This window comes from Haliotis rufescens, unplaced genomic scaffold, assembly GCF_023055435.1.
Source record: "Haliotis rufescens isolate VD_foot unplaced genomic scaffold, xgHalRufe1.0.p SCAF_7, whole genome shotgun sequence".
NCBI lineage: Eukaryota > Metazoa > Mollusca > Gastropoda > Lepetellida > Haliotidae > Haliotis > Haliotis rufescens.
Window position 1 is genome coordinate 18,095,506 of NW_025964361.1, and position 12,877 is coordinate 18,108,382.

General features: G+C 34.4%; 1 long non-coding RNA gene across 2 annotated transcripts; it reads left to right on the forward strand.

The window, feature by feature from the left end:
* The first annotated feature begins 591 nt into the window (after positions 1-591).
* Positions 592-7,922, forward strand: LOC124151853. 2 transcript variants are annotated; one of them, XR_007219114.1, is made up of 7 exons: positions 592-1,478; positions 3,868-3,969; positions 4,342-4,379; positions 5,424-5,463; positions 5,708-5,806; positions 6,525-6,611; positions 7,565-7,922. It is a non-coding gene; the product is annotated as an uncharacterized LOC124151853 (long non-coding RNA). The 2 variants fall into 2 exon arrangements; XR_006863423.2 differs by lacking the exon at positions 3,868-3,969.
* Positions 7,923-12,877: the final 4,955 nt, after the last annotated feature.

The window sequence follows — 12,877 nt, forward strand, 5'->3', positions numbered from 1 at the left end:
CCAAAATTCTATAGTGAGTTTTTTTTCATGGGAGAGTTTCTGCTGTCATTATCTGATTAATATTTTAAAAATTAAAAGTTTCTGTCATTACTGAAAGATTTTGTTTCATGTCTTACATGTTATATGTAAGGATGCTGCACTATGGATCCTCTCTGAAATGATTTCATTACCAGAAAGTTATTTCATTTGTGCCAGTTCACAGAGATCAAGCACTGTAAATTTCTTTATAAGTATCAAATATATTTAAGCTTTATCAGTTAGGCATAATATTCTCAATGAAAAGAAAAGATGTGTTTAATTAAACATTTGTTTTTTCATCAGGACATCACATTCAAGATCATATACCCAGCTAATCTAACATTGTAACTAATGTTATATTTGGGATAACACTTTCTTAGTAAAGTACAGAATCTAGTAAGTTGTCGGACTTTTATTTTTGTGGAAGCCTGGGTGGCTGAGTGGGTTAGATCGCTGACTTTGTGTGCTGGCGATAAGGTGCCTCACCCTGGCAGGTGTGGGTTCGAATCCCGCAGGGGACTCAACCCCCCAAAAGTACTAAAAGTACTAGAATCTGTACTTTACTAAGAAAGTGTTATCCCAAATATAACACTAGTTACATTTGACCACTTTCTAAATGGCATTGTGTATTCATAATCTAACATTCTTTTATTAAAACCAAAATGAGAACACAGAGTGTTGAAACCACGGGAAAATGACACCTATGTTTTATGTGCTTTTATTTTATTTTCCCAATGAATATGCTTATGAAGTGCATCTAAATATTATTGTCTTAGGTGTCTCATAGGACTTATGGCTGAATATTGTATATTTTTTAACAATGAATATTGTTACAGTGAACTACATTTAAGTGACATCAAAATACAATAATTTCTTATTCTTAAAAATGTCAACTTGCTGGGATGAACCCCACTCCAATTACCCTTTCCTCCATCCATTCATCCACTAACACAAAACTCTTAGAACCCAAACATCCAAGTCAAACCTTGTTACCTTCCCATATACATATAGGAACACATACTAATAACGAAGTTACTGAATTATGTACTCCACTGTCCCTCTGCATGGCCATGCTACCAGCTGTGTTAGGTAATATTATGTAATGCTGGCCACCTGGTATATGTTCTCTGGCCTGGTGAGGTGGGCTCCTCCCCTTACTTGTCATCTTAGGAGTAATTAGCCAATGATTAGATTTTTTGTACCAGACCATCACTGTCGTATTGCTCTAGGAATGAGACAGTTGTCTCATTATGTTTCAGTTAAACGAATAGGCGACAACTACTACACTTCATTGATTTCATTGGAATCATTAGGAATTTTGTTCAGTCAATCTGTGTGTACTGACTTGTGCTGCTAGGTCGAGGAAACTTATCAAGGACTTTGGAAGTAAAGGAATTATTCCTTCAGTAGATGATTCTCTTTGGACGGGTCTTTTGGATCTGGTATTGCTGGAACTAAGGGTGAGTTGAAAATGGAATGTTCATTACCTTGGATAAGCAATATTATGTTTGAATGTATGGTAATTAAACACAGCATGTTTTTTAGGTTCAGTGAATGATTTTGATTGATGAAATTAGTCTAACTTATCAACAGTACTGACTTTGTGCCTGGTAGATATAATTTGGTGACAATTTCAGACAGATTATAGGTACATGATTTAATGAATTACACAGGTTTTGATTCTGTTTCTTGATATTATATTAACAAAACTATAGTTTTCTTTCACCTTGGTAAGGATATCTAGAAATGATTCAGTATTATATATTGGCATAATCATAATTAGTAATAAATCACACACTGTCTCCTTGGTTTTCGGTTGAAAGTGATTGTAGACAAGGTCAGGATATTTCTCCCTCTATCTTCCTATGCTTTTGAAATTCTGGCTGGGCTTGTTAAGAACAATATGTTAATGTCAAGGATATTTTAGTTAAAAGATGAAAATTATTTAACACAATATGATGATAATACAGAGTTCCTTTTGACAGGTGAGAAAAATCTGTTGAAGCTACAGTGGGTATTTCATAAGTCCCAAGTAATATTGATAGGCCCAAAGAAGAATAACTCAGTTTGGTATTTGCCTAATAAAATAATTGAATGAAACCCAGAAGATTTCAGGCTGCCCAGTGTTATATTTTCAACAGACTTGAAATGAACAGAACTATAACCTCTCTTGGTTCAATTGCCATTATTGAGGCCTTACTTATTTTCAAATTTAATTTACTGGTATTGTTTATTACTGCCAAATCATTATGGGAATTTTATTAAGGAGTTAAATAAAATGTTATTTAAGTTTCTTTGGAATGGAAAGTCCGATAAGATTAAAGAGCTAATGTAAAAGGAGAAGCTTTGGTATTATTGATTTCTTTACACCAGTCAATTCTCTAAAACTATCTTGGGTGAGAAAGTTATTGGACATTACAAATGAGTCAAGATGAGAAATGCTCTTTTTTGCTTCTTTCCCTTGCTGTCAACATTTGTCTGTATTTGGTGTAGGCCAAATTCAAGATCTAAATTCCAAAACACTTTTAAACTTCTTGTCAACTTTCCTTTATATTATTGGTTTTCAAAAGTGATCAATAGCATGAAAGACCAACATCTTTTGCCCAGTTAGATGATAACGGAAATGTCAGTGTCAGAAAATTACTGTCACAATATTTAGGCAGACCAGCGCCGACTCCAAAGGTAAACCATCTCTGAACCACCGTGAGAGGTGGTAACTTATGAGACAAGCGAGACAAGCGCTAATGTGAAATGGTAACTGTCACAAAGTTACTTTAGAAACGGTCTAGAGACGGTTAAATCACCTAATGTGAAAGGAGTATAAGTCAGAGGAATGTTTGTTGGCTGAGCATGAATGGGATAAGTTATGTGGAAAGGGTCGTTGTAAGGATGGGTACCATAGGAGATTAGCCCGAGTAAGACCCTGTATACCGGACTGTACCCCGACAATGCAGGAAGTCACCCAAGTTTACCGTACAGTACCCAAGTGTTGCATACCATACCTAAGTCAGTTTAGGGGGATGAAAAGTATTTAGTTTCATTTCATCATAGTAAATCATAAAGACTGGGTGGGAGGAGGAGGCAGTCAACTGGGTGCATTTAAGATGAAATCAGGGGGTAATATGTGAAAACAAAAACAACAGGTTAATTTCGGACCCTGTGTCAACTAACTCTATTTTGTTTATTATATAAGATACATATTTAAGAAAAGTACCTTAATATTCCTTTTCTGTCAAGGATGAAACTGAAACATGAAGCATATACAGATTTCTGGCAGTTACTGTTGTGCTAACTCAATGAAAATGTTCATATTTCCAAAATATGAGACTTGATCTTGTTGATATTTATCTTATTTCTTTGGTTTGAAGAAGAACACATGCGCTGAGATGTATTTGAGGTAGTGTTGCTGCTGGTTAATTTTTTTAAATAAATGTAATGTTTAAAAAAATTCTTTACATTTTAAACAGTATCAATGTTATCTTTGAGTTTATTATTGAAAGAAATGTTGTGTACAGAAAACATGACCAAACCAAACAAGTGTTACAAAAAATGGATGCTGTAGAATTAGACAGTAAATTTTGGTATTCCATGACTGGTGTCTAAATGTATTACATCTAGCAAGTTATTTTAACAATTTAAATTACATGATAAGTAGTGATAAAATTTGAAAATATTTGTTTATTAAGTTTGTAGTATGAATTTGCAATGTTTGCTTTTCACTAAATTTGAAATAAGTGTTCAATCTCCCTTCTTTGTCTATTGTACTCATGTTGTTATTGTAGTTATATGATGTATCATTTGTAACCAAATATCTTAAAAATCAATGAATTATTTCTTCATTGTTAACAGTCAGGGATCGGATTGTGGAGGCTCCCCAAATTGGCAGCCTCCTGGTCCACACTCCCAGTTCCAATCTTTGCCTGTAAAGCCCAATCTTTGTGATTTCTGCAGGTATTTACAGAAACATGATGGACAACCAAGCAAATGTCATCTGGTTGCATTGTAAACATAAAATTATGCCAATTATGTGACTAGATTAGTCTTTTGAGGAGAAAATGTGGTACAAAATTAGCCTAAAAAGGCCAAAATTGACCAGCTTCAAAGACAATTTTCAAGTAACCAAGCATTCTCTTATATCAAAGTTCAACCATTTCTCTCTCTGTTTCAATGGTTTTTATCATGGTTCCAAACTCAGTGTTGGTGTGGGAATGATTAAAAGAAATTCTACTTTGGGAGCGTCCACACTGCCACTTTCACCACTGATTGTCACTTCAATATGGATTAATCATGTTAATACTAAAATTACCTTAATTTACTATTCAGGTTCCCTTCGAGTCACAGCTGATTTCTTTGAAAACAAGGTGAGACATTACCATGATTACTACACATGTATCTGCAGAAACCATAGTACATCTAGCTGCAAAAAACATAGTACATCTAGCTGCAAAAAACATAGTACATCTAGCTGCAAAAAACATAGTACATCTAGCTGCGAAAACCGTAGTACATCTAGCTACGGAAACCATAGTACCTCTAGCTGTGGAAACCATAGTACAACTAGCTGCGGAAACCGTAGAACATCTAGCTGCGGAATCCGTATACCAGCGGCACGTATTGGGGTAGTAATTATAGGGTGCAACATCACAGAGTTATGGTTTCTGCAGCCAGACTACATCTTATGCTATAACTTAATTATACATATCTCTGACATTAATTATGTTTGATTTGTCATAACACTATCCAGAATTCCCAACTACACTCAGCTGCCAGCTAGACTTTCTTAATGAGTTCAACTCAGATCCCCCTGTTTCCTACCCTGCAGTCTTTGCTATCATGGACAGGCTGAGGGAATAGTTGTTGTTTTAGTTTTAGGACTTTATAAATTTTGATTTTTTTTTAGTTTCCATGGCAACAAGTTGGACTTAGCATTAATATGAGGGTGGGGTTGGTTCGCGGAGTGTAACTGAAAAAACGTTCAATACTTTCTAACAAAACTTAGCATGTCTACCAGGCACATTCTGAAATGGTGCCTTTTAGTATTTAGAAATTTTTGAATGTTTTATTTTTTTAAGATTTTTATGGCAACAAGTTGGATTAAGGTTCTATGAGGGTAGGGTTCATTTCCAGAAAATAACTGCTAAACCATTTAGTATTTCGAGTCAAACACATGCTGAACTGGTGCCTTTTGCTATTCAACAATTTTAGAACGTTTTATTTCAAGGTTTTCATGGCAGCTTTTTGAACTTGGGCTTAAAAAAATGTTGGGTTAGTTTACCTGGTTTCGGACCATTACATGTTAAGGTTGGCAGGGAATATAGATGACTTTGTCGACTATATGCTTGTTGAAATTGAAACTGTTAAAGCGGAAACTGTCTAATGAATTGACTGTTTGACTTTCTTCACAGAAACCAGAAGTTTGCAGTCACACTAAGAGCCTTTTACAGGGTAAGTTCAGGTAATATACTCTATAAAGTACATGGCCATGGAGAATGATCTGAAGTCCGAAACATGCACATCACATCTGGCCAAAATAAACCAATTCAATGTATGTATCCTTTCCTTTCATATAACACTGTTGTTGATATTCCTGTATATCACATTGAAAGTTAACAGTCACATATACACCAACATCACACAACAGTCAATATAAAATGAATGTGGCATTCTTGAGGCACTTTTGTCTTTACAGTGGGGACAAGGACGTGGTGAGAGACACAACTGGTTTGTTACCAAGTATCCCTACCATGAAGTCAAGGCTGGATTTGGGTCAGATTTTGTGTCTGCTGAAGTAAGAAAATGAATTCATATGTACAGCTAAATTTCATTAAAGTATGAGAATGATAATGTTCACAATTAAGTGCTAAGTCCACAATTTAGTAGAGAAAATTTCCAAAATTTCATTGTTGAAAAAGTTTCAATCCCATGATTGTAACAATTCGTATGTTGTGATAGTAATCATTATCTTATGCAATAAACACAATGTACATGTTCTTTTGTTTCTGACATACACTTTTCTGCATATAGGTAAAATATAAGTGTTCATGAAGATTAAAGTAAAATGTTTGGGGGAAAAAATGGCAAATAGTTGATGATATCAGTTGCTCAGTGAATTGTACTTTATACATGGCAAAACAAATTTTAGATGTATGGGCACATACTTCAGTGGCTGGGGCAATCCTTGACATGCCGTCCAGTGAGAGATAAACGCTAAGAATAATGGTGAATAGTGTAGATTCTTTTCTAAAGTTCCCAATGGCACAAATTTAAAATCAGTGTAAATTCACAGTTTTAAGCATGTTGTTTTGAGCATATATTTACCAGTGTTTACCAAATTGAATAAGAACAGAGCAGTAGTTAAATGTGATTAGGAAAAGTTTACATCTAAAGCATATTCACAGAAGAAGCTTATCATTTGATTATATATACAGATGAAATTGATACATTGAAAATTGCTCATGGTCTAAATTTCACATAAATGTCACTGACCACCTTTGATTCCTTTTCAGTCGCCCTTACACTAAGCCAGTGACTTAGATCTTTACTGTGCCGGATGTTGATGCGAATCTCAGGGAACTTCCAATGGAGTACACACAGTAAGCACAGAAAATACAATTTATTATTCTATTTCTATCGGTGAAATACCGCATTTATCGGTTAAAATAAAACCTGCATCTACACTGAGTTAGATATCAAAATCAAAAAGTAAACAATGTGATGACTTAATGTGTATCATCAGGCAACAAGACGACTGACACAGTGAATGTACTGAATTTGCGAGTCATCGGTCCGGTTTTCATAAAATTCAGCAATAAGGAAGAATAGAATAAATAGAACATTTGACTTTTCCTGTTGAATACCGTGTTTATGTCATCTCGTGAAGTTGAAAAGTTTAATTTTTACACTTGCGGCTACGCCACTCATGAAAATACAAACTAGTCAACTTCACTCGACGAGATAAACACTGTATTCGACAGGAAAAGTCAAATATCCTCTATACGTGTTTGTCTCCTTCAGTTAGGAAAACAAACATGTCTGTTACATTTCATTATTGACAATTTTAGGTTGTATTATCTGAAGCAGACATGTTCCAGAAATATAATAGTATGTATTATGTGTACAGGTTTGTTTGCTTGATTTCTGGTACATAGTTATAGGTACAATGTTGTTAGATACATTATTATTAAACACTCACTGGAATGAATGCTAAACAGAAAAGAACCAATTTGGTGAAAGGGAACAGAAATTCAGTCATATTTTGTTAGAATATATCCCACATTGGAAAAAACATTTAGTATTGTGAAAATGGAGACACCAAAGAATGAGATAATAGTCTTGTAAAGTAATAATCAATTACAATGTAACTAGTGAAGCTACTGAAAATAAATATATTCATTGTAATTGTAAAAAACTAATTCTTTGAATTTTTGGCAAGTAAATGATTTCCAATTATTCCAATTACAACTTACATTTATGAAACTGGAACTGGAGATATTCATTTTATTCTTAAAATTGAGTCTGGTTATAAATATGCTCTAATTTATTACAGCGCTGCATGGCACTGCATTCTGTATCTGGCAATTAAGGAAGTAATCATATTCCTTGCTGAGAAACTGACAGGGAGAACCTACTCTTCAATCAACCCAGAGTGTCAAAGGACAGAATTGCATTCAAAAGAGCTTTAATTGCATAATTATGATGCTCCTTTGAAAGGGTTACTGTTTTAATGAATGCAGCCAACTCATTGATGCCTTGATGTGGTTTGGTTGTTCTCTGTACCTTTCTTTCATTCACATATGGACCCGTGAAGATTCCAGGGTAGAATAAGTCTTCAGCAACCCATACTTGCCGTAAAAGGCGACTATGCTTGTCGTAAAAGGCGACTAACAGGATCGGGTGGTCAGGCTCGCTGACTTGGTTAAAACATGTCATCGATCCCCAATGCGTAGATCGATGCTCATGATGTCAATCACTGGATTGTCTGGTCCAGACTTGATTATTTTACAGACCGCCATCATATAGCTGGAATATTGCAGAGTGTGGCGTTAAACAACAAACAAACAAACAAATCATTCACATATCATGCATATGTGTATAGAACATGCCTCAGTCTCCTCCCATTGATGTATATTTCAGTTGAATATAGTAAAACCCTGTTAGTGCAGATCATTGTGTGTGTTAAACTTATCCATGTTTATGAATTGCCAAACTATTTGATGTAGCATGTTTTGGTGAATCAATAATCGAAAAAAGAATAGGGGTATACTCTAGAAACAGATCTTAACGGTTCTCCTTGTAACTAACCTGATCATAAAGAAAAGGCATGTGTATCATTAAAGCAGTTAACTTGTGCTTTTAGCTATTTCTGGATTTATTGAAAGTCTGTCTGTTGACATTGAAACAATTTGAACTTGGATTTAGATGGAGTGGGGTGTTGTTCAAGATTAAAATTTAAGAATTATGAGACATGTTTTCGTGAAACATGCAGAATGATTAATCAGATAGTGGACAATTGTCTTTTGCTACTGAACAATGTTTTAAAGTTTCAAGTTGTTACTTTTTCTGGAATAAAGTTGGAGTTACATTCAGTTGAGTTGAATTTCTTTAAAAGAAGAAAGAATATTAAATGATATCTTCAAAACAAATTGGAAAATGATCAGTCAGATATTGTTGATGTGACTTTGGATATGTTTGAATATAGACAATTTTTTATAACTTTTTATTTTTTATTCTTATTTATGAGATTGGTGATATATTGTGAGGCTGCAGGGGAATTTGTCATATTCTCACGACTCTTGTTATCAGTGTTTGTTTAATAACATTAGCAGTCTACATTGAATGTCAAAATAAAGTTTGCTAAAATATATTTAGATGTAAATTTCCTAAAAGGTGTGATTTGATAATCATATGATCATCAGTTTGTTCATTTGAAAAGCATAGCAGTAACCATTTTCTGGTTATTACCAATAATTTTGGCTGATGTAATCATTGATTAATACTTACAATTGAGTAAACCTGTTCTTAAAAAAGTTAGTAAATGTTAGTAAAACAAACACACTGGAAGTTCAACATCAAATCTTGCATACATAGTTCTTGCGCTCAGATTGTAACATGTTTTTGCAGGTTGGTGTCCATATCAAAGTCTATAGAACTTGAAAACATTGTATCTGGTTTTAATGAATCAATTTACCAAAACATGATTGTCACGTAGAGGTATTTTCTTGACTACAGGGGCTTCAATGTACATTGCCATTAACTGATATTGGACATCACATTTGCCTGAACATATTTATACTATATGGGTTTATTCTGTGTAAAGTTGACTTTGTTACATGTATGTCCTTTGAAGTTAGTTAATGATTAGATTGTTTGCTTGTGATCTATTTTACAGAGTTGTCGTGAATTTATTCACTTGGTATCATTTTCTTCTACTGGGTCAAAACAGATAATATTTTTCTGTTATTTTTAATATATTTAACGAATAAAAATAAGGTAGAATTGTTTGAGTATACATTGCATACAATAGTAATACAAAATATTTAAAGAACAATGAATTTCATTATGATGCAACAATAGTGTTCATGTGTGAGTGAATGAATGGTTGTGAACATTTCCACATTTATTTTTCTGCATGTGTCTCCAACTACCCTTTTTGTAACAGATGTTCTGCCACAATTAAATGTGAATTATAAACACAATCACGTGGAAGAATTTGTACCTCATCTACTTTTGTTTGAGCATGTATTATGTACATGAAATGTATTGATGGTTTCATTAGGCGAAATAGAACTCTTCTTCAATGTATATTTTAAGTCAGATTTTTTGTTACAGAGTTAGTGTATGAATGAAAGTGAGGATTGAGTAAGGATTGTAATGAGTGCTTACTGGTATGTGAAGGACTCTTCTGTTGATATTTCTTGTGAAGTAATAAAAGTTATAATTGAAATTTGTCTTTGTTTCTTAAATGACATAGAAACATAATCTATTGTAAGTCTCACACATCAGGTTGGATGTCCACATACATATATGCAAAGCAGTGTGGCATGAATACATGTAGGTTTATTGCCTGATGGGTTAAAGAGCACATGTGCATGAAGTTTCAAATTTTAACTCACTTTCTGTGACTTCTCAAAATTACCTGATTTGATTATTTCAAAGGATATTATTTCATAAGATTTTTCCAAATTATTGAAAATAAAGTGAGGGAGTGAGTGAGTTGGGTTTGAATGTGGCTTTCCAGAATATTTCACTGATCTCACGACGTCCAGATTTAATGTAGGAGAACCAACACCACCATGGTATTTAAGTGATGTAGTAAGACCTGGAGGACAATGCTGGTATCTGGCTGACAGAGGGTGTTATGCAGCATGCATTCGCAATATAGCATTGCATCCTAATTTCACCACTGCTGCTGATGGGAATCAAACTCTGGATCTTCAGTGAGCGCCCTGATGAAACAAGTGGCTGAAGGCAGGCTCACCAACCACTGAGCTAACCAACCCATTCCCCTCCACCCCCAATTGAAATATGGACCACATCGGCTTAAATACTAAAATTGATGATTTCAAAGGATTTTACTTTTTCGTATGTTCTATGCTGAAATACACATAATCAACTTACGTCAACATCACAGATAAAGTTTTCAAATTTTGACTGAGTTAAGATTATTTTTTTTCCAAATTACTGAAACTGTACCAAATTGGCTAAAGTCCCATAAACTGATGATTTCCAAGAATATATTTTTCTCTTCTTTTATTTGTATACCTTGCTAAAATACGCATAACCAGACTAAACGGCAACATCTCAGAATGAATTTTCAAATTTTGACTGAATTTTACAGAATTTTTCACGGTACGGAAATTGGACCAAATTGGCTAAAGTCCCATAAACTGATGATTTCCAAGAATATATTTTTCTCTTCTTTTATATGTATACCTTGCCTAAATACACATAACCAGACTAAACGGCAACATCTCAGAATTAATTTTCAAATTTTGACTGAATTTTACAGGTTTTTTCACGGTACTGAAATTGGACCAAATTGGCTAAAGTCCCATAAACTGATGATTTCCAAAAATATAATTTTCTCTTCTTTTATATGTATACCTTGCCTAAAGTTGTTTAAGACGTCGATAAGAATTAAGGACTGACGCGTTGATACTTTTTAGACTTACGGCAGAAGTTACACATATAACAACTCTTTCACCTACATGGATTTTCGAAAATCGCGAAAATATAATGATTGTTACAATACAAATAGTGTTAACTCATATAGGAATAATTCGCTTTCGCTGCAGTACAGTCCCATTCCCACTTTATACATGTGCTCATGACATTATTATTATTATTTTTACAAAATATAGGTTTAAAAAATGGCAATAAATATCATATTAGAAGCAACAAATAGCATTAGAGAAAAAGAAGAAAAGTTTGACATATCTTCATTTAATACAATCTACTTTGTTTGGAAACAAATTTTATAAAAAGACACACAAACTTGACATGAATGTTCCTGGAAGAATGACCTCATATGTTTACTTTCAAACTTCGAATCTGAATGCAAACACAGGATTTGTAACTGCCTGTACAGAAAAGGCACTTGCATGATTTATTCAATGTCAATTTCGTTTCCGTTTACCAATGCAACATTTTAATGATCGGGCTACGATATCCGCCATTATGGATTGGTCACTTCGCTTTCAGCATGCTGTCGGCTTGTTTAAATCAGAGACTTGGAGATAGCGTATTTTAGTCGCTGTTTATCATTATATATAATAAAATAATATTTATGAAAACGTTGCGAGATTTTTTAATATTGATTAGACAAATTGGTCCGGCTAGTCAAATTGGTCCTCTACAAGCCTCTAAGCCCTCGTTATCAACAGTTATCTCTACTTGGTCTGGGGAGATAGACTTTACAAAACGTTTTACAAAGTCATAAAACTCTTCCTCTTCTATGGGATAATTTGTTCCTTGAAAATATTTATTGAAATGATCCAACCAAGTTCTTGGCGAAATATTGTTTTGGAACAATTGACGAGGTTTTAGATAAGACCAAAATACTTTGCTGTTTCTGTACAAAAGTGCATTGCTAGTCTTCTCAACAAATAGGTTGAAACTATGTGATGATTTAAATTTACATAGGTCCTTGTAATATTTCCACGCCTCAATGTATCCAATTCTGTCTGCTTCCTTTTTAGAGTCGTGAAATGAGCGAAGGCAAGATCTAGCAAATGCACGTGCATCTCTACATTCTGTGTCATACCAATTATCTCCCTTTGGAGAACAATTGTCAAAATGTCTAGTTGGCTTTTTGTAATTATCGGCACACCATTTCACAAGTTCATAGAGATGAGTACCGGCATTAAATACTTGTCCCTGGCCAACTGCTGAGTAGAAGTTCTGTTTTAGTGAAGCTGGTGGATTCTCCCATCTTTGCTGATAGTCGCCGGCCGACTCGCTACCCTAGACATATCTCGGCTAGCGCGGCTGATCACGGCTTGGCAGGTCAACATGACCTCTTGTTAATTTCAGGGAGAAGGACACTGGCAAATGGGAACTTTCAACCTGGTCCTCAATTACACAGAAATCAGTGATTAAGTCAAATGTTCTTTCAAAACATAGCAAGTAGTCAACAACACTATTCCCATTGTTAGCAAAACAAGTGAAACGGCCAATATTAGCATCTTTACCTAATCGGTCATTGCATATTCTTAGACCATTTTTTTTACAGAATTCTAGAAGCATATGCCCACGTTTATTAACCAATTTATCCTGTGATTTGCGGGGGAGGGGGATATCTTCTACGCAGTTGATGTCTTCATCGAGAGGTAGGAAGTGGCTATCGTCGTTCTCATGTAGT